We start from the raw sequence: 19,938 nt of genomic DNA on the forward strand, positions 1-19,938 counted from the left end.
TGAACCCAGATCTCCTGCAGTGCAGACAGAGTCTTTACCATCTGAAGCACCAGGGAAGCTCCAGTACATTTTGCAGAGATTGTCAATCAGAGTAAGTTACTGAGATCTAATCTGGGAGGAAAATACAACTAAGTACTTGGGATGTGAGGTGTTTTTTGGGGGGAGGAGTATAATTCACATACATTAAAATTCACTCTTTTTGGTGTATGATTCTATGAGTTTTGACAAACACGTACAGTTAGATAGCCATAATCATAGAAAAATATGTAAGATTGATTTTTTAAATACTTAAAAAATAATAGAAAAAAAGAATGTAAGAAGACTTTGACAGCATGCTTGACTGTGAGTGACATAAAGTTGAAAGGGTAAAAAATACTTAGGATGATAAAATCAGGATCCTGACATACTGAAGGTTTGATTGAATTAAGCAATATGAGTTTTAATTGGAACAAATGTAAATCCTTACCCCTATGGCTAAAAGATCAATGGAGCATGAAGCAATAGGGGAGAGGTGACTTAGCAATATTTTTGAAAAAACCTTGAGGATTTAATTCTTCATAAATTCATCATGAGGGGAGTTCCCTGGTGGCCTAGGGGTTAGGATTCTGGGCTTTCACTGTCATGGCCCAGGTTCAGTCCCTGGTCAGTGAACTGAAATCCCTCAAACTCCACAGCATAGCCAACAAGAACAAAATAAATATATAAATTCATTCATTAAGAGTCAAAAATTTCATGTTGTTGCCTCCACCGCCCCCCAAAATATCAGCATTGATTTAATTATCCTGAAAGACCTAGAATGTCCAGTATAAGAAAAGTGATAGCTCTCGGCCACACTTTTGATATGCTATTCAATTCTGGGCCCACAAGGCTTTGACAAATTGAAGTGTGTGTAGGACTGGCTTTGTCGATATTACTTGAGGTACTTAAAAGCAGAATCCTATGATCTACTCCAGAGATTTGTAGGTGTGGAGTGAGGAGATAATGGGAATCTGTATATTAAAGAAGTGGCGAGTGAGTCTGATGGAGAGCCAGGTTGGGAACCACTGGGATAGAAGACCACAGCTGAGTTGTTGGGAGAGGGAAAGTGAAAGAGAAGAGCTGGGTAGAAGTCAAAGCTAAGTCATAGGAAGACTTGTTTAAGGAATTGGGAGAAGTTAGCCATGGTTTGGAAGTTTGGGAAGGGGTATAAAACAGAAATAACTGGATTCAAACACCTGAAAGGCTGTAGAAGAGACTAGCAAAATTGTTCTCATAATTGCTGTTCCCAGCATTAGCTCTCAATTGCTAGGAAGAACCAGGGAGCCTCGGAGGAATAGCTAATTCCAGATCCTGGGAAAGGGAAAGTCCGGGTAAGCCTGGACCCTACTAATAGGAAGGTAGGAAGTGCTCAACCATTGGGGTCATGTCAAAAAGGCCTAGGAGGCAGCTTCAAGAGGCTCCCATTGGCCAAATCTGGGACAATTCAAGTAGCAAAAATTTTAAATGACAATAGATTCTAACAATGATTTTTTTAAAATCCATGTAGAAGAAGAAATACTTAAGTTTTTAATTATAAAGGGTAAAATGTACCTTTGTCAATGAAGAGCCCTGGTAATCACATTGTTAATCAAGTGGCCAACTTGTATACCTGTCACCATCTGTCTCGCTCTCGGGTGAGACAGCCTGACATTCTGTGACTCCAGCTGATGCTCTAGCAGTGCACATAGATGTCATTTATATAATAGGAACCCTGGCCAAGAAAAGGTAATATGAAAATACAAAAAGGCTAAAAAGATATTTTAGATTTTAAAAGACTATGGTTGTTGTTTTTTTTTTAATCTGGAATTTTAAAATCTAGATTAAAAAAAAATGCTTTGGGGATAATTAAGAAAATTTAAATATGAACTTTATTTTAGATTTTTTTGTTAATATTTCTCTGATTAGGTGTATATAGGAAAGCTGTTATGTGGGAGAATGCCCTTATTCTTAGGAAATGTAAGCAGATGTATTAGAGGCGACACAGGCTTATGTTTACAGCATAGTCTCAAATAATTCATGAACATTAAATAACAGAGATATAACAGTAAATACAGGAAAATATTAATAATTGGTGAATAGATGAAACGTATATATGGATGTTCACTGTACTATTCCTTAAGCTTTTCTGTAGACTTGAAATTTTCACAACAAGAAGTAGTCGAGGAGGGAATCTGGAGAAGGGGATGGCAACCCACTCTAGGATTCTAGCCTGGAGAATCCCCATGGACAGAGGAACCTGGCGGGACACAGTCCATGGGGTCACAGAGAGTCAGACATGACTGAGTGACTAAGCATACACAGTACAGTGGACGGAATTGTTCTATATGTTCTGTGTTGTCCTGGGGGCAAAATATACATCTGTGGGTGCAAAGTTGAGAGAGTGGATTTCTGCACAATGTGAGGAAGGATTTCCAGACGTAGCAGGTCAAGGATGGAATGGCATCTGTGGGGGACACTGTCAAGGAAAAGCTGGACAAGTTAGTGGAGGGGATAAAATGGAAAAGTTTCATGCATAGCCAAATCATGATTCTAGACGGCTCCAGTTCGTGCTCATTCAATAGCCGATAATATTTGTTGAGAGACCCTAATCCAGGCTCAGGACACAACAGAAAACAAGGGAAGGTCTCCAGCTTTGAGGAGCACAGAGTGCCCATTGTTTGGGATTTACATTCCCGATCGCTTACGTCAGGATCCAAGTCTTCCTAGTTCTACTTCAGGCCGTGCTTGTGGCGCTCAGCCTTCAACCTCTAATTTATACTTTCAGGCTCTCCAGGACTGTGAGGCTGGTCTTGGTAACCCTAGCAATTAGCACATGCCTGGTTCACAGTAAGCACTTAATAAACAAATGTTGGAATAAACGTCAGATGTAGTTCAAAGAGAGACAGGGAATGCCAATATTTTTTCCTTACTGACTGGAAAGAACCTGCCTCTCAAAAGCTTGCCCATGAATGCTGTTGAGTGCTTGTTACTACAGCAGCGAGGAGCACACCCTATAAGAAAGAAGCGTTTTCCAGGAAAGGCCACTGTCCTCTGTCTGAGGTGTCTGCCGAGACTGGCAGTGGCCTGCTCTTCCCCTGCTGTCCTTAGTTGAGCAGGCCACCCTGCCAGTCCATCAACCAGATTAATACCTGCTGCATCAACAGGGCAGAGGGGAGAAAATATAAACAAAAGTCACTTAATTTTGGTGTGCTTTTTGGTTCTCCTCAGGCCACTTGGCAGCAAGAACATGGGCTCAATGCCCAGCATGCATAAGAGAGATGCATTTCTTTGGTTTGTGTTTTTATAAGGCCAAATACTCCTATAGCTTTCACAGTGAGAGGTGAATAAATCTGGGACGGCTGCCTGTTCTTTCATTTCAGTGCTGAAATAAAAAGGAAAGTAAAACTTTTGTCAAGTTAAAGGAAAAGTTTTATTAGGTATAGGTCAACACTAAGACCCCAAGCTAAAAAAAGGCATCACTTAAGCATTTTGGAGAGGCTTGCTGGGTACTTTTTGATTGGTTTGTTTTGTAGAAGTCAGAAATATCTGAATTCTTGTCTTTTCCTTGTTAGTTTAAATATACCATTTCCCAAATTGATGTCCCGTGGAACTTTCTTTGTAGAATATTAATCAGTTTGCAAAAAGTCAACAATTACTGCATGCAAAAAATTTGGAAATGGTGAGTTAACAAAATTAGACATATTTCTTTACTGAGGGTCTTTGATATACTGAAATGCATTATAAAGCTCCAAGTCAAAAACTTACCACAGAGGATTTTTTAAATTTGTCTGAATTTATAACTTCCTTTCCCAGACACAGGTACTAATAACATCTAGAAAAATGTACTATGGAATGGCAGTTGGGAAACTAATTGAGAGGGAAGTAGGAGCTAAAGATAATAAAGAAAGTTAAGCCCTGTAGTAATCAGTGCCAGCAATGGAAAATTAGGAACTTTTTTTACCACCCCAGCAGGTCTGAATAATAGGTCCCAATAACTTATGGCGACTGAAAAATAAGCTACTTTGTCTTAAATGTTTTACGTACTGCAAGGAAATAATTTATAACAGAAAAAATAAGAAGGCAGCAAAACAGAGAACCCTTAATCTGTTTCTCAGAAATTATCATTTTAATCTTAGTCTTTTTTAAAGCCTTTGATATCTGTTTATAAAGTTTGATGGAATTTCAGTAAAATTCACAAAAATTATTTTAAAATTAGACAAAAATAAAATTTTCTAAAATTTATCAGGAAGAACAAGAATAACCAACTTTGAAGATCAAAACTGGGAGATAGACTCTTGCAAGCAATTAAAACTGTTTTGTCAGTGGAGAAAGAGGTCCAGGGAACAGAAGGGAGAGCCCAGCAAAGATACACATGGGCTTCCCAGGTGGCGCGAGTGGTATATGGGACCTGCCTGCTGATGCAGGAGACATAAGAGATGTGGGTTCTATCCCTGGGTCGGGAAGATCCCCTGATGGAGGAAATGGCTCCCCGGCTCTAGTATTCTCACCAGGAGAATCTCATGGACAGAGGAACCTGCCAGCTCCAGCCCACAGGGTCACAAAGAGCTGGGTATGACTGAGCGTCTGCGCACAGCACGCACGGCCAGTCAGGCGCTGTTCAGGCGCTGTGAAGGAGCTGGCGACACAGGTCAGGGGGAAAGTGCACGTGTCAACAAGTGGTGCGAGAACAGTTGACTACCTCTATTAAAAACATTCTAGATGGAATTTGCTTTATCATGTGAGGTAGAATCTAAATACATAAAAGTAAAACATTTTGAGGAAATACATGAGAATATCTTTATGACGCTGGAGTAGGGAATGAGTTTTTAAACAAGTAGAAACCACACAGAAAAAGATGGACAAATTTGACTGTGTAAAACTTTAAAACTTATACACATGAAGACAACAAAAGCGTGTGAAGAAACAAGTCGTTACTGAAACACACACAGGCAGCAGTGGTTAGTGTCCAATGTAAATACACCTCAGGAGGAAAAGGACAAATAACTCGGCAGAACGGGGGCAGGGAGCTCAGAAAAGATGAATCCTGAGAAGCCAACTGATGTTTGGAAAGATTTACTGGCTTGCTAATACTAAGAAGACGTGTACCAGTGTGATGATGAGATATCATTTCACTGCCATTGAGTTGGTGCAGAAATCCCAAAGGTTGACAATTACAAGTGTGTGAGAGAATAATCCGGAATAGCATATTTAGAGAGTAACTGAGCACTGTATGGTGAAGTTAGAAATGCCCAGACCATATGACCCAGCAGATATTAAATACCCTAGAGAAGTACTTTGACTTGTGCCAAAGGAGCTGTGTCCAGTAATGTTGAGAGTAGCACTCCTTGGACTGAGGGAACTGCGGCTGTATGTGACAGCATAGATAAATCTCAAAAACAGGATTTGGGGTGACAAAAATAAATTGTAGGAAACGATATCCAGTCTCCTGGGATAAACCATAATGAAAAAGAATGTTTTAAAAAACATGTATAATATACACGTGTAAAATTGAGTCACTTTTGCTGTATAACAGAGATTGGCACACCATTGTATTGAGTTGGCCAAAAAGTTCGTTTGGATTTTTCCATAACATCTTATGAAAAACCCAAATGAACTTTTTGGCCAGCCCAATAAATCAACTATACATCAATTAAAAACAAAAAAAAGCAAGTCATAGAAGAAAGATAGCTCAGTATGACACCATATATATAAACCAGAGGTTAGCACATGGGCCAAATCTGGCCTGCCACCTATTCCTGCAAATAGTTTTATCGGACCTCAGCCACACCCATTTGTATGCATACTCTCTGTGTCTGCTTTCACATCCCTGCAGCAGAGCGGACTAGTTACAACAGAAGCCACACGGCCCTCAAATCCTCTGTCCCCGTATAGAAAAAGTTTGTCAACTTCAGATTCAAAAAACAGTTTGCTGACTCCATTTGTCATAGGTGAAACACAAGCAGCATATTCTTTATTGTATTTTTATGGCTATATGTATATATATACTTTTATATGAATATGCGTACCTTTAAAATAAAAATATGGTGTGGCAGTCTGGATGGAAGAAGAGTTCGGAATAGATACATGTATATGTATGACAGGGTCCCTTTGCTGTTAACCTGAGACTATCACAACATTGTTAGTCAGCTGTACTCCAATACAAAATAAAAAAATTTAAAAAGTAAATTAAAAGTATACAAAAAGTACATATGGAAGTGACTATAAATAGTCGATTTAGGACTTTGCTTATCAAAAGAATGGATGAGAAATGGGTACACAGGGAGTTTCAAGTGTATATTAATGGCTCAGTTTTGGGCTTTGTTTATCTATACTTTTTTTGAATCTTGAAAAATTTCATAATTTTAAAAGTCTTTAAGAAGACCTTCTTGAATTCTGTGACACCAATAATGGTGTTTTTACAGGACAGGAGCATAAAATTGAGTGAAATTTTCTTGATTATTTCTGCAAGAGGAAAATAAAAAGGAAGTAATTGAGAATGTTAAAAAAAAACAAACATAATCAAACACTGTTCCCATTTCTACTCATAGTCTACACCTGTAGTTTCCTCTACTTGTTCAGTTCAGTCCAGTCGCTCAGTCATGTCCGACTCTTTGTGAGCCCATGGACTGTAGCACACCAGGCCTCCCTGTCCTTCACCAACTCCTGGAGTTTAATCAAACTCATGTCCTTCAAGTTGATGATGCCATCCAACCATCTCATCCTCTGTCATACCCTTCTCATCCCGCCTTCAATCTTTCCCAGCACCAGGGTCTTTTCAAATGAGTCAGGTGGCCAAAGTATTAGAGTTTCAGCTTCAGCATCAGTCCTTCCAATGAATATTTAGGATTGATTTCCTTTAGGATTGACTGGTTGGATCTCCTTGCAGTCCAAGGGACTCTCAAGATTGTCTTCTCCAACACCACAGTTCAAAAGAGTCAATTCTTCAGTACTCAGCTTTCTTTATAGTTCACACCCATACATGACCACTGGAAAAACCATAGCTTTGACTAGATGGACCTTTGTTGGCAAAGTATTGTCTCTGCTTTTTAACATGCTGTCTAGGTTGGTCATAACTTTCCTTCCAAAGAGTAAGCATCTTTTAATTTAATGACTGCAGTCACCATCTGCAGTGATTTTGGAGCCCCAAAAAATAAAGTCGGACACTGTTTCCCCATCTATTTTTGATAAAGTGATGGTGCCAGATGCCATGATCTTAATTTTCTGAATGTTAAGCTTTAAGCCAACTTTTTCACTCTCCTCTTTCACTTTCATCAAAAGGCTTTTTAGTTCTTCTTCACTTTCTGCCATAAGGGTGGTGTCATCTGCATACCTGAGGTTATTGATATTTCTCCCAGCAATCTTGATTCCAACTTGTGCTTCATCCAGCCCAGTGTTTCTCATGATGTACTCTGCATATAAGTTAAATAAGCAGGGTGACAATATACACCATTGATGTACTCCTTTCCCTATTTGGAGCCAGTCTGGTGTTCCATGTCCAGTTCTAACTGTTGCTTCCTGACCTGCATACGGGTTTCTCAAGAGGCAGGTCAGGTGGTCTGGTATTCCCATCTCTAAGAATTTTCCACATTTTGTGGTGATCCACACAGTCAATAAAGCAGAAATAGATGTTTTTCTGGAACTCTCTTGCTGTTTCGATAATCCAACGGATGTTGGCAATTTGATCTCTGGTTCCTCTGCCTTTTCTAAATCCAGCTTGAACATCTGGAAGTTCACGGTTCATGTACTGTTGAAGCCTGGCTTGAAGAATTTTGAGTATTACTTTACTAGTGTGTGAAATGAGTGCAATTGTGCAGTAGTTTGGCATTGCCTTTCTTTGGGATTGAAATGAAAACTGACCTTTTCCAGTCCTGTGGCCACTGCTGAGTTTTCCAAATTTGCTGGCATATTGAGTGCAGCGCTTTCACAGCATCATCTTTTAGGATTTGAAATAACTTAACTGGAATTCCATCACCTCCACTAGCGTTGTTCTTCGTGATGCTTCCTAAGGCCCACTTGACTTTGCATTCTAGGATATCTGGCTCTAGGTGACTGATCATACCATCATGATTATTTGGGTCGTGAAGATCTTTTTTGTATAGTTCTGTGTATTCTTGCCACCTCTTCTTAATATCTTCTGCTTCTGTTAGGTCCATATCATTTCTGTCCTTTACTGTGCCCATCTTTGCATGAAATGTTCCCTTGGTATCTCTAATTTTCTTGAGGAGATCTCTAGTCTTTCCCATTCTATATTTTTCCTCTATTTCTTTGCACTGATCACTGAGGAAGGTTTTCTTATCTCTCCTTTGGCCTCTGGTAAAGGGACTTTTTATTGCTCTGTGGATTTTTACCTCGTTTTGATTTTGTTACCCAAGAGTTAAACAAGTAACACATGAAAACACTTTTTAGTAGTACAGAAATATGTGGTGTCTGTCTTTGTCCTATAAGCAACGGAGTCTGGTTCAGTGTCTATCCTAGTCTACTTCTATACATATATGTAGTAGATACTCAAATATAATATTTAGCATAAGTGAGGATATATCTGTGTGTAGTGTAGATGTACATGTTGTTGTTGTTCAGTCACCAAATTGTGTCTGAATCTCTGTGACCCCATGGATTTCAAGCTTACAAGAAATCACTTTTGAATATTCATTGAAAGGACTAATGCTAAAGCTCCAGTACTCTGGCCAACTGATGTGAAGAGCCGACTAACTGGAAAAGACCCTGATGCTGGGAAAGATTGAGGGCCAAAAGAGAAGGGGGTGGCAGAGGATAAGATGGTTAGATAGCATCACTGACTCAGTGGACATGCATTTGAGCAGACTCTGGGAGGTAGTGAAGAACAGGGAAGCCTGGTGTGTTGCAGTCCTTGTGGTCAAAAAGAATTGCACACAAATTAGCAACTGAACAACAACCCTATTCTTGGCCTTACAAAGATGTTAGGATTTTATTTTGACACTTTACCATTATCACATTATGGTTTAAATAGATTAGCTAAAAGCAAAAGATTTAACTTGTTTTTGCTTTTCTCCTTTCTAAATATGTCTATTAAAATGTCATGCTCTGCTGGGCTTAGTTTAACTACTATAATTCTGTAGCATCTCCCTACCCGTATATTTTGATTCCTGTACCTCTATAAACTATAGCTTGTGTGTAATTACTTTTTGGCATTATGTTTTCTAAGCTGTAAGAGAAGTATCATTTCTGCTGTAGCATCTGTAATGTTGTAAACAAGGTGAAAAATTGAAGTGTATACAGGTTTTGTAGGGAAAAATCCTTTTGCAATCAGAGATATGAAAGGATTATTAACATTTTATGTCATTCTACAGAGAATATGTATTTTTTACTATGGCTTTAAGAAATGTGACTTTAGCATTTTCCCTTAGTGTGATGGGAATGAAAATGAAGCATTGATATGGTCTGTCAGTTGGGTAATTGAAAAGGTTTATCAGCTGGCCTACCACTGCCATACTACTTAGTCTGGGAGCTTCTCTGAAGTTGTTTAAATTAAACTATCAGCAGGCAGTTAACTGGAACAGCAGCTGGTCCTGTATTTGCTACTCTTTCTCAAGACTGACTGACACCTGTGGCCACCCACTTCTCAGCAGTCCAAGGAGCTCATGGAAATCCTGGCCCTTAAGTTTTTTCATCCTAATTCTTTTCTCTCTTTCCCTTGGATTATATTTTATATCTGTTCTTTGCTTTCCTGCAATATAATTTAGAAATAGTTATCTATACAGTCTTACAAAATCTGTATTAAATAGCCTTTAGTTGAGTGAACTTTGTATCCATCTTTGTTTATCTCAGTTTGCCCTTAGATTATGATTTTACCTCAGTTAATAAATGTCCTTGTACAACTGGACTTTAATTTTTTATTTACATGCATTCCCTTACTGGCAGAGCATGTATCACATTCTTCAAATGTATTGCATAAGACTGTAAACCATAAAATCGTACCATAAAATTCCTGGAAGAATCTTAGTGTGGACAGAATTGCCAAATAGTCATTTAGAAGCCCAATCACCTGCTGTGTCATTAACAGAACCCTACTGTTGATCCAGATTCAGTCGTTTCATATATAAAAACCCTTCCATTTTGTCTCTTTTTAAAATTGAAGTGTAGTTAATTTACAGTATTGTGTCAATTTCTGGTGTACAGCAAAGTGATTCAGATACACAGGCACACACACACATAGCTTTTCAGATTATTGTCCATTATAGATTAATTACAGGGTATGGAATATAGTTCCCCATGCTGTCCAGCGACACTTGGTGCTTATCTGTTTTATTGTAGTAGCTTGTATCCCCTATACTCCTAGTTATCGCTCCTCTTCTCCCTTCCCCTTGGTAGCCATAAGTTTGTTTTCAATGCTTGTGAGTCTGTTGTGTATATAGATTCGTTTATATTATTTCCTAGATTCCGCATATAAGTGATACGTAATATTTGTCTTTTTCTACCTGGCTCACTTCACTTAGTATGATATTCTCTAGATTCATCCGTCTTGCTGCAAATGCAATATTTCATTCTTTCTATAGCTGAGGATTCATCTATTAATGGGCACTTGGGTTTCTTCCATATCTGCCCTGTTGTAAATAGAGCTGCAATGAATACTGGGGTGCATATATCTTTTCAAGATATCCATTCCTCCAGATACTTGCCCAGGAGTGGGATTGCTGGATCATCCAGTAGCTCTATTTCTAGTTTTTTAAAGGAAATTCCATATTGTCTTGAAACTGGAAATCGGACCAGGTTCCAAAAATATAATTTCAGGGTTGGACACCTCGTTTTTGATGAGGGGCTCCTCTGGACACTGTCAGAACATTCAATTCTGCCCCATGACAAGATTTTATCACTTTCCATCACATTCCAGTTGTAGAGCAGCTCTCAGAAGATGCAGAGTAAGCCTGCCCACCCTTGCACAACACTTCTAAATGCAGCAAAAATAAGGCAGCAGTGCCAAAGAAGGACTTTGTGTGTGACTCTCTCTTCTTTTGGAAAGGAGGGCTGAGAATCAGTGCCCTTTAGTAATTAAGAAAATAAAAGAATAGAAGGAAAATATCGATTGTCTGAATGCTTCTGAGTAACATTGGGTCTAAACTACAAACATCCCGTCAGTTGTAAACCTGTTTCCTAGAGATAAAGTTGTCCCTAGCTTACTGCCTTGTGCGGGCAGTCCAGGGATGCTATCAAGGAAGGACAAGCAGACCTAAACATTTATCACCATCTCTTGCCCAGTACTTTCTCTTTGGTTACAGATTCCAAAGAGAAACTCTCAGTAGAAATAAATCCTTATAAGCTGAACTCACTGTTTGGATTTTTCTTCTTGAAAATTATTTAGATTTGGGGTTGGTTGGGGCATATATACTGATGAACACTGTCCAGGTATACTGATGACCAAACTGAAAGAGTCCAACTGTAGCAGGAGATTTAAAGAGAGAAGCTAGGATGATATGGTCTCAGAAGAAGAAGAGTTTGTGTAGGAAACTACTTTGTTTTCAGTGCTGGATGAAGTTCAGCTGTACTTCCTGTTTGTGGGAATTCCTAAGATACCCTTGTATGCTCAGAATTAAAATCCCATTTATTAAATTCAAGTTTAAAGCGTTTCAGTTGCTTTTAACCTTGCACGGTAATAAAATAACATCTAAGGAATCTCAACAATATTGTAATTTAGAAATGAAAATTACATACTTACATTGGCTTTAGGACTATCCCAAACTGTATCCTTGACTCTAGGATTTATTTCCACCTGGGTTAGGGTATCATGATTATGCTGAAAGAACAGAGCAGAATAGTTCTTGAAAGTATTTGTGTACAAACCAGATTTTTGCCATACAAATACATTGTATGAAGAGGAAAATGTATTGCTTTTCTTATGAACACTGACAGCAGATCTATGCCTTCGTAATAGAAGACTTTTTTTGCTTTGTCTTCTTCCACCAACAAAAGGAAAAAAAAAACCCACAAACCCAGCCCCAAAATACCCCTCTTTGATGTGGGATCTCTTAAAACACAAATACAGCCAGCCCCATGAATTTTCAAACATTTATTTGCATATACTCCTCGACATGGTATATATTATGAATAAATCCCAGAAGTGATGAAAGTCTTCAATCATTTTCTAATAATCTTCAAGACATTTTCCCCCTTCCTCTGATTTAAATCTTCCAGTCATGAAGAGTCTGTGAAAAAAAGACAAGTTTTCAGAGTCCTTTGGTAATTAATTCACAATTTCCACTTATTTAAATTTTTTTAAAGTTTCTTTTGTCTTTGGTGACTTCCTTTCAATATTTGGCTACAGGTGAGGCAGTGATGTTCAGCGGCTAAGAACTCAGGCTCTCGGGTCTAAGAAGTCAGTCAGTTCAGTCACTCAGTCGTGTCTGACTCTTTGCAACCCCATGAACTGCAGCATGCCAGGCCTCCCTGTCCATCACCAACTCCCAGAGTCCACCCAAACCCATGTCCATTGAGTCGGTGATGCCATCCAACCATCTCATCCTCTGTCGTTCCCTTCTCCTCCTGCCCTCAATCTCTCCCAGCATCAGGGTCTTTTCCAATGAGTCAGCTCTTCGCATAAGGTAGCCAAAGTATTGGAGTTTCAGCCTCAGCATCAGTCCTTCCAATGAACACCTAGGACTGATTTCCTTTAGGATGTACTGGTTAGATGTCCATGCAGGCCAAGGAACTCTCAAGAGTCTTCTCCAACACCAGAGTTCAAGAGCATCAATTCTTCTGCACTCAGCTTTCTTTATAGTCCAACTCTCACATCCATACATGACTACTGGAAAACCATAGCCTTGACTATATGAACCTTTGTTGGCAAAGTAATGTCTCTACTTTTTAATATTCTGTCTAGGCTGGTCATAACTTTCCTTCCAAGGAGTAAGCATCTTTTTTCATGGCTGCAATCACCATCTGCAGTGATTTTGGAGCCCCCCCAAATAAAGTCAGCCACTGTTTCCATTGTTTCCCCATCTATTTCCCATTTTGGAGCCCCCCCAAATAAAGTCAGCCACTGTTTCCATTGTTTCCCCATCTATTTCCCGTGAAGTGATGGGACCAGATGCCGTGATCTTACTTTTCTGAATGTGGAGCTTTAAGCCAACTTTTTCACTCTCCTCTTTTACTTTCATCAAAAGGCTTTTTAGTTCTTCTTCACTTTCTGCCATAAGGATGGTGTCATCTGCATACCTGAGGTTATTGGTATTTCTCCCAGCAATCTTGATTCCAGCTTGTGCTTCATCCAGCCCAGCGTTTCTCATGATGTATTCTGCATATAAGTTAAATAAGCAGGGTGACAATATACACCATTGATGTACTCCTTTCCCTATTTGGAACCAGTCTGTTGTTCTATGTCCAGTTCTAACTGTTGCTTCCTGACCTGCATACAGGTTTCTCAAGAGGCAGGTCAGGTGGTCTGGTATTCCCATGCCTTTCAGAATTTTCCACAGTTTATTGTGATCCACACAGTCAAAGACTTTGGCACAGTCAATAAAGCAGAAATAGATGTTTTTCTGGAACTCTCTTTATTTTTCGATGATCCAGCGGATGTTGGCAATTTGATCTCTGGTTCCTCTGCCTTTTCTAAAACCAGCTTGAACATCTGGAAGGTCACAGTTCACGTGTTGCTGAAGTCTGGCTTGGAGAATTTTAAGCATTACTTTACTAGCATGTGAGATGAGTGCAATTGTGCAGTAGTTTGAGCATTCTTTGGCATTAGCCTTTCTTTGGGATTGGAATGAAAACTGACCTTTTCCAGTCCTGTGGCCACTGTTGAGTTTTCCAAATTTGCTGGTCTAAGAACCAGACCATCAAAATTTAAATCCTGGCTTCATCAGTTACAAGCTTTGAGAACTTGAATGTAAACTCTTTCCTCATCTGTAAAATTGAGGTCACAACATATTTATACACTCTTCTAAGGTAAGGGTGGACATGGGGATAAGTGAGTTAAAAGGTGTAAGGCATTAGAGCAGTGCTCAATAAGGTCACCTAGGCTAGCTATTGTAGCCACTGGAATGGACTAGTTATCAGCTCTAACGTCTTTCACTCTAGTTAGATTAAGCAATTAATTCTTACCAAGTAGAATTTAAACTGAAATCTTGGAGTTTTTTAAGTTTCATATTAAAAAAATTTTAGAGTGGAGGGTAGAATAAAGATCATCCAATCAAATGATATTATATGACAGATAAGAAAGTTGACATTAAATGATGCAGTTATGCTCAGAGTTGTGGCATGCCTGTACCTGGACCTCCAACCTCTGAACTCTTCTCACAGTCCACTCTTTGTATCTGACAGCTTTCAGAAGGAAAACTTCTAGTCCTGAGCCCTACATGCCCTGTGTCTCTGGAATTCACTTACAGCCTTAATGCTATCAGATGCTTTAAGTAGAAGGTTGAGTCACCTCTCCCCTCTCCACTCTTCTGTTTGGCCCTTATTTGCACAGACACATGATCTTGGTATAAAAAATATACCACCCTTTATTGTTTTATAGTAGTGATTGTTGAGAATATAGCCTTCAGATCACCCATAGATTTGTTTTCCTTAAGCCTGAGGCAAAACCACAACCTGCATTTAGGGTAGCCCTCATGTTAGGGAAGTATCATGACAAAAATAACAAAACTCCATGAAACATCAATGAATGCAAATTTGATATCAAACAAATGTACTGGGGTTTCTTTTTCTTTTTTTTTTTTTTAAGTAATTTTTGGCACTTTACCCTACAATCGACCAATTCCACATTTAGGTATCTACCCATGAAAAATGAAAAGATACCCAATCAAAATTTTGTATATCAGTGTTTGTTGTTTAGTCACCAAGTTGTGTCCAACTCTTTTGCCATCCCATGGGCTATTGCCTGCCAGGCTCCTCTGTCCATGGAATTTCCCAGGCAAGAATCCTGGAGTGGGTTTTCATTTCCTCCTCCAGGGTGAGGTTTCTATGATGCCATGTTTGAAAGTGAGATTCACTTATATTCACCAAATAGTTATTGTGTATGATAAGCATTTATAGAGCAGTGAGGTAGTTTATACTAAATCTGGGGAATTGAAACCCTAAAAGACAATCTGTAGGAACTTTGCCTCTCCCTAATTTCCCTTTAACTGTTAAGGTTAGCGGTCTTTCTGTCCTCCTCTGACTAGCCCTTCTCTTCTCTGTAAAGCAGCACTCCAGATGTTCTTTCTAGTGACACTAGTCAATGTGGTGAGCCCCACAGTTGGGCCTGCTTGACCTCATTCCTCTTTCTGGACAGGACCTCACCTTGAGAAAAAAATATTTGGGTTTTGACAACACTACACTAATTCTTGTAGGGGATCTTTTCTAGTACCACCTACAATCTCTTAACAAATAAAACATGAAAAGCAGAGTTTGCATAATCAGAGTGTTTAAAAACACAAGACTTCCTGGTGGTCCAGTGGTTAAGAATCTACCCTGCAGTGCAAGAGACACAGGTTCTATCCCTGGTCCAGGAAGATTCCCCATGCCATGGGGCAGCTAAGCCATGAGCCACAACTCCTGAGCCTGCTCACCCTAGATGCCATGCTTGGGGGAGGAGAAGCCCCCAGAGTGAGAAGCCCGAGCATCGCAGCTGGAGATGAGACCCCACTCACTGCAGCTGGAGAGAGCGTGTGCACAGCCGTGTAACCGAGTGCAGCAAGAAAAGCGCTTACATAGTGCAATAACTGTAGCGATTAATGTAAGATGTAAATAACAGGGGCAGCTGGTGTGGGGTATGTGAAAACTACTAGTCTTCACAACTTTTCTATAAACTTAAAAAAAGACTTTACAAAATTTTTAATTTTATTTTTTAAAAAATCTTCCCCCCCAAATACATATAAAACTAGTGTGACAAAATAAGTTACAACAATTCAGTATTAGCATAGTAAGCAGCTTTTATTCTGTTTTACCAGATAATCTAGGATAAAATGATCAAGCCTGAATTACTTGAATAAGAGAAAGATCACTATTCTTATACAGAGTCCTAGTTTGAAAACAAACATATCTAAGGAAATGTTAGAGTTAAAGGGGGAATATAAGTACAATCTCTATGTTTAAAATGGGGCTTAAAGTTACTCTTTGAAACATTTGATCCCACAGGACCAACTAAAGACTGGGTCCTAATTACTTGGGCATGCTTCTGTCTAGATCACGGACTACCCTGTATTATAGTTCATAATTATGTGTTTATAAGTCTGGCTCACCACCTGAAGGCAGCTATTCATCTTTCCGTCTCTAGGTTTGGTAACATGACAGATGATCAGTGTTTTCTGATTTGAGAAGAGATACTTGCAAATGAACTACAAATAACTAGAAATCTCAGGATCTCAAGAAGTGTATTCCCTTTTGAGGATACTTGCAGAAGTAAATAACCCATGTTTAACAGAAAATAACCTCTCTGATGTGTACTTGTGTGTTGACTGTCTGTACACATTGCTGTTTTCTCAGGCTGCTAAAACCATCCAGTAGCCCTGCTGCCCCACCACCAAGGATAGGCCCACATCAGCTGACTCTGGTAAAAGTGCTGGCGGCAATGCTAAGGGAACCTTGGCTGCTACTGTGGGTTCCTGTCAGAGGAACCCCATCCTGGCTTTCTCAGGGCCTTGCTCTCAGGGCTGTGGCCTGTGGGAATAAAGTGGGATTAGGAGAGGAACTTGGAAATGTCTTAGATCCAAACCTCGCCATTTGTAGTTATGTTTCTTTCCTCTTTTGTCTCCATTTCCTTCTTTCTTCTTTTCTTGAAATTCCAGGAAAAAACTTAAAATGTCATCTGACTGGGTTCAACTCAGACTGCAACAGCTGTACATCTCTCCCAGGAAAACCATGGCCCCCGGATTAACAGTGTTTGTCTGGAAGCAAAATGTGTGGCATTATCACACCAGCTTCGGGTGTTTGGAAGCTTTCCTCTCTTCACTGCTCTATCAATAAAACAGGAATGATATTTGCTACCTAAATAAAGAGGACATACAGGGAGTTGCTAAGTTGCTTCAGACGTGTCCGACTCTGTGTGACCCCATAGACAGCAACCCACCAGGCTCCTCCATCCGTGGGATTTTCCAGGCAAGAGTACTGGAGTGGGATGCCATTGCCTTCTCCGATACAGGGAGTGGGAATTACTAAATAATGTATCTTCTTTTTTGCAAGTAAGGGTCTTAAGAAAACAACAATTCTATCTACCCATCCATCTGCCTGTCTGTCCACCTACCTGCCTATCCATCCATCTGTCCATCTGCACATTCATTTCAGTTGACTTCTGTTGTTAGGAATTCTTGTAACAGGAAGAGCCACGGCCCAGGGAAGAATTGCCGTATCTATTGGTATTCTTAAGGTAACATAGGCATTGGTGGTGGGTGAGCAGGATGGTCTTGGGTGCCACTAGAAATTTGAGTTAGGATGGCCAAACCTGTTCTGGAAACACCAGCCCTGAACTAGCTGGGAATTTGAGGAGTATCTCTGACTTTGGCTGCTGCAAGGAGGTACACTTCACTGTTCATATCTTCACAGTCTTGCCACTTGCAATCCAATTTATGATTTTTTTAAAGTTTGATTATATTTCACCCTTCTATTCATTTGAATTGACTGTCATGACTTGTTTTATATTTGTGATGTTATTTTTCTAAAGATTCCAGATATCCTTAGGTTTTCCCACACCCCCTAATATGTATTAAAATTGCCTGATTAAATTTTTCTAAAAAAGAGCTTGCCTGTTTACTTATGTATCTTCTCCACTTATCTATATAAGCTCTTTGAGTGCCAGGGCTCATAATTTTTACTCTTGTCCCTAGCACCTAGGAGAATCTCTGAATGTAGAATACGCAAAGGAAATAATAAATACATTCTTTTTTACTCTTATTTTTTTAATATTTTTTTATTTGGCTGCATTGGTCTTAGTTGCAGCACTCAGGATCTTCTTCCCTTGTGACCCATGGATTCTCTACTTGTAGTGCACAGGCTCAGTAGTTGCAGCTTGTGAGCTTAGTTGCTCCATGGCATGTGGGATCTTAGTTCCCCGCTCAGGGATCAAACGTGCATCCCCTACATTGCAAGGTGGATTCTTAACCACTGGGCCACCAAGGAAGCCCCACATTAATGATTTTTAAATTCTAAATGTTTATGATAATTTAATTTGATTGAAAGTATATGAAAGTGAAGGTTGCTCAGTCGTGTCCAATTCTTTGTGACCCCATGAATATACAGTCCATGGAATTCTCCAGGCCAGAATACTGGAGTGGGTAGCCAGTCCTTTCTCCAGGGGATCTTCCCAACCCAGGGATGAAACCCAGGTGTCCTGCATTGTGGGTGGATTCTTTACCAGCTGAGACACCAGGGAAGCCCAAGAATACTGGAGAGGGTAGCCTATCCCTTCTCCAGTGGATCTTCCCAACCCAGGAATTGAACTGGGGTCTCCTGCATTGCAGTGGATTCTTTTACCAGCTGAGCTACTAGGGAAGCCCATATAATAATTTGACTATTAACTATTTTTTGTGTGTAAATTTATTTATTTATTTTAGTTGGAGTCTAATTACTTTATAATATTGTAGTGGTTTTTGCCATACATTCACATGAATCAGTCATATGTCCACCATCCTGAACCCCCCTCCCACCTCCCTCCCCATCCCATCCCTCAGGATTGTCCCAGTGCACTGGCCCTGAGAGCCCTGTCTCATGCATCAAACCTGGACTGGTGATCTGTTTCACATATGGTAATATACATGTTTCAATGCTGTTCTCTCAAATCATCCCACCCTTGTCCTCTCCCACAGAGCCCAACAGTCTGTTCTTTACATCTGTGTCTCTTTTGCTGTCTCGCATGTAGGGTCATCGTTACCATCTTTCTAAATTCCATATATATGCATTAGTATACTGTATTGGTGTTTTTCTTTCTGTCTTACTTCACTCTGTATAATAGGCTCCAGTTTCATCCACCTCATTAGAACTGATTCAAATGCATTCTTTTTAATAGCTGAGTAATATTCCATTGCATATATGTGCCACAGCTGTCTTGTCCATTCATCTGCTGATGGACATCTAGGTTGCTTCCATGTCCTGGCGATTGTAAACAGTGCTGCAATGAACATTGGGGTACACGTGTCTCTTTCAATTCTGGTTTCCTTGTTGTGTATACCCAGCAGTGGGATTGCTGGGTCGTATGGGAGTTCTATTTCCAATCTTTTAAGGAATCTCCATACTGTTCTCCATAGTGGCTGTACTAGTTTGCATTCCCACCAACAGTGTAAGAGGGTTGCCTTTTCTCTGCACCCTCTCTAGCATTTATTGTAGACTTTTTGATAGTAGCCATTCTGACTAGCGTGTAGTGGTACCTCATTATGGCTTTGATTTGCATTTCTCTGATAATGAGTGATGTTGAGCATCTTTTCATTTGTTTGTTAGCCATCTGTATGTCTTCTTTGGAGAAATGTCTGTTTAGTTCTTTGGTCCATTTTTTGATTGGGTTGTTTATTTTTCTGGAATTGAACTACATGAGCTGCTTGTTTATTTTTGAGATTAATTCTTTGTCTGTTGCTTCGTTTGCTATTATTTTCTCCCATTGTGAAGGCTGTCTTTTCACCTTGCTTATAGTTTCCTTCCTAAGTTTAATTAGGTCCCATTTGTTTATTTTTGCTTTTATTTCCAATTGCTCTGGGAGGTGGGTCATAGAGGATCCTCCTGTGATTTATGTCAGAGAGTGTTTTGCGTGTTTTCCTCTAGAAGTTTTATAGTTTGTGGTCATACATTTAGATCTTTAATCCATTTTGAGTTTATTTTTGTGTATGGTGTTAGAAAGTGTTCTAGTTTCATTCATTGACCAGTTTTCCCAGCACCACTTGCTAAAGAGATTGTCTTTTCTCCGTTGTATTTCCTTGCCTCCTTTGTCAAAGATAAGGTGTCCATAGGTGTGTGGATTTATCTCTGGGCTTTCTTTTTTGTTCCATTGATCTATATTTCTGTCTTTGT

The 19,938-nt window shown here is 39.6% G+C and overlaps 1 protein-coding gene across 10 annotated transcripts in view; it reads left to right on the forward strand.

Annotated features, from left to right (window-relative positions):
* Window positions 1–19,938, forward strand: part of SH3D19 (SH3 domain containing 19) — a 199,395-nt gene that overhangs the window by 96,356 nt on the left and 83,101 nt on the right. The window lies entirely within an intron of this gene.

This window comes from Odocoileus virginianus, chromosome 12 (genome assembly GCF_023699985.2).
Source record: "Odocoileus virginianus isolate 20LAN1187 ecotype Illinois chromosome 12, Ovbor_1.2, whole genome shotgun sequence".
Classification (NCBI taxonomy): domain Eukaryota; kingdom Metazoa; phylum Chordata; class Mammalia; order Artiodactyla; family Cervidae; genus Odocoileus; species Odocoileus virginianus.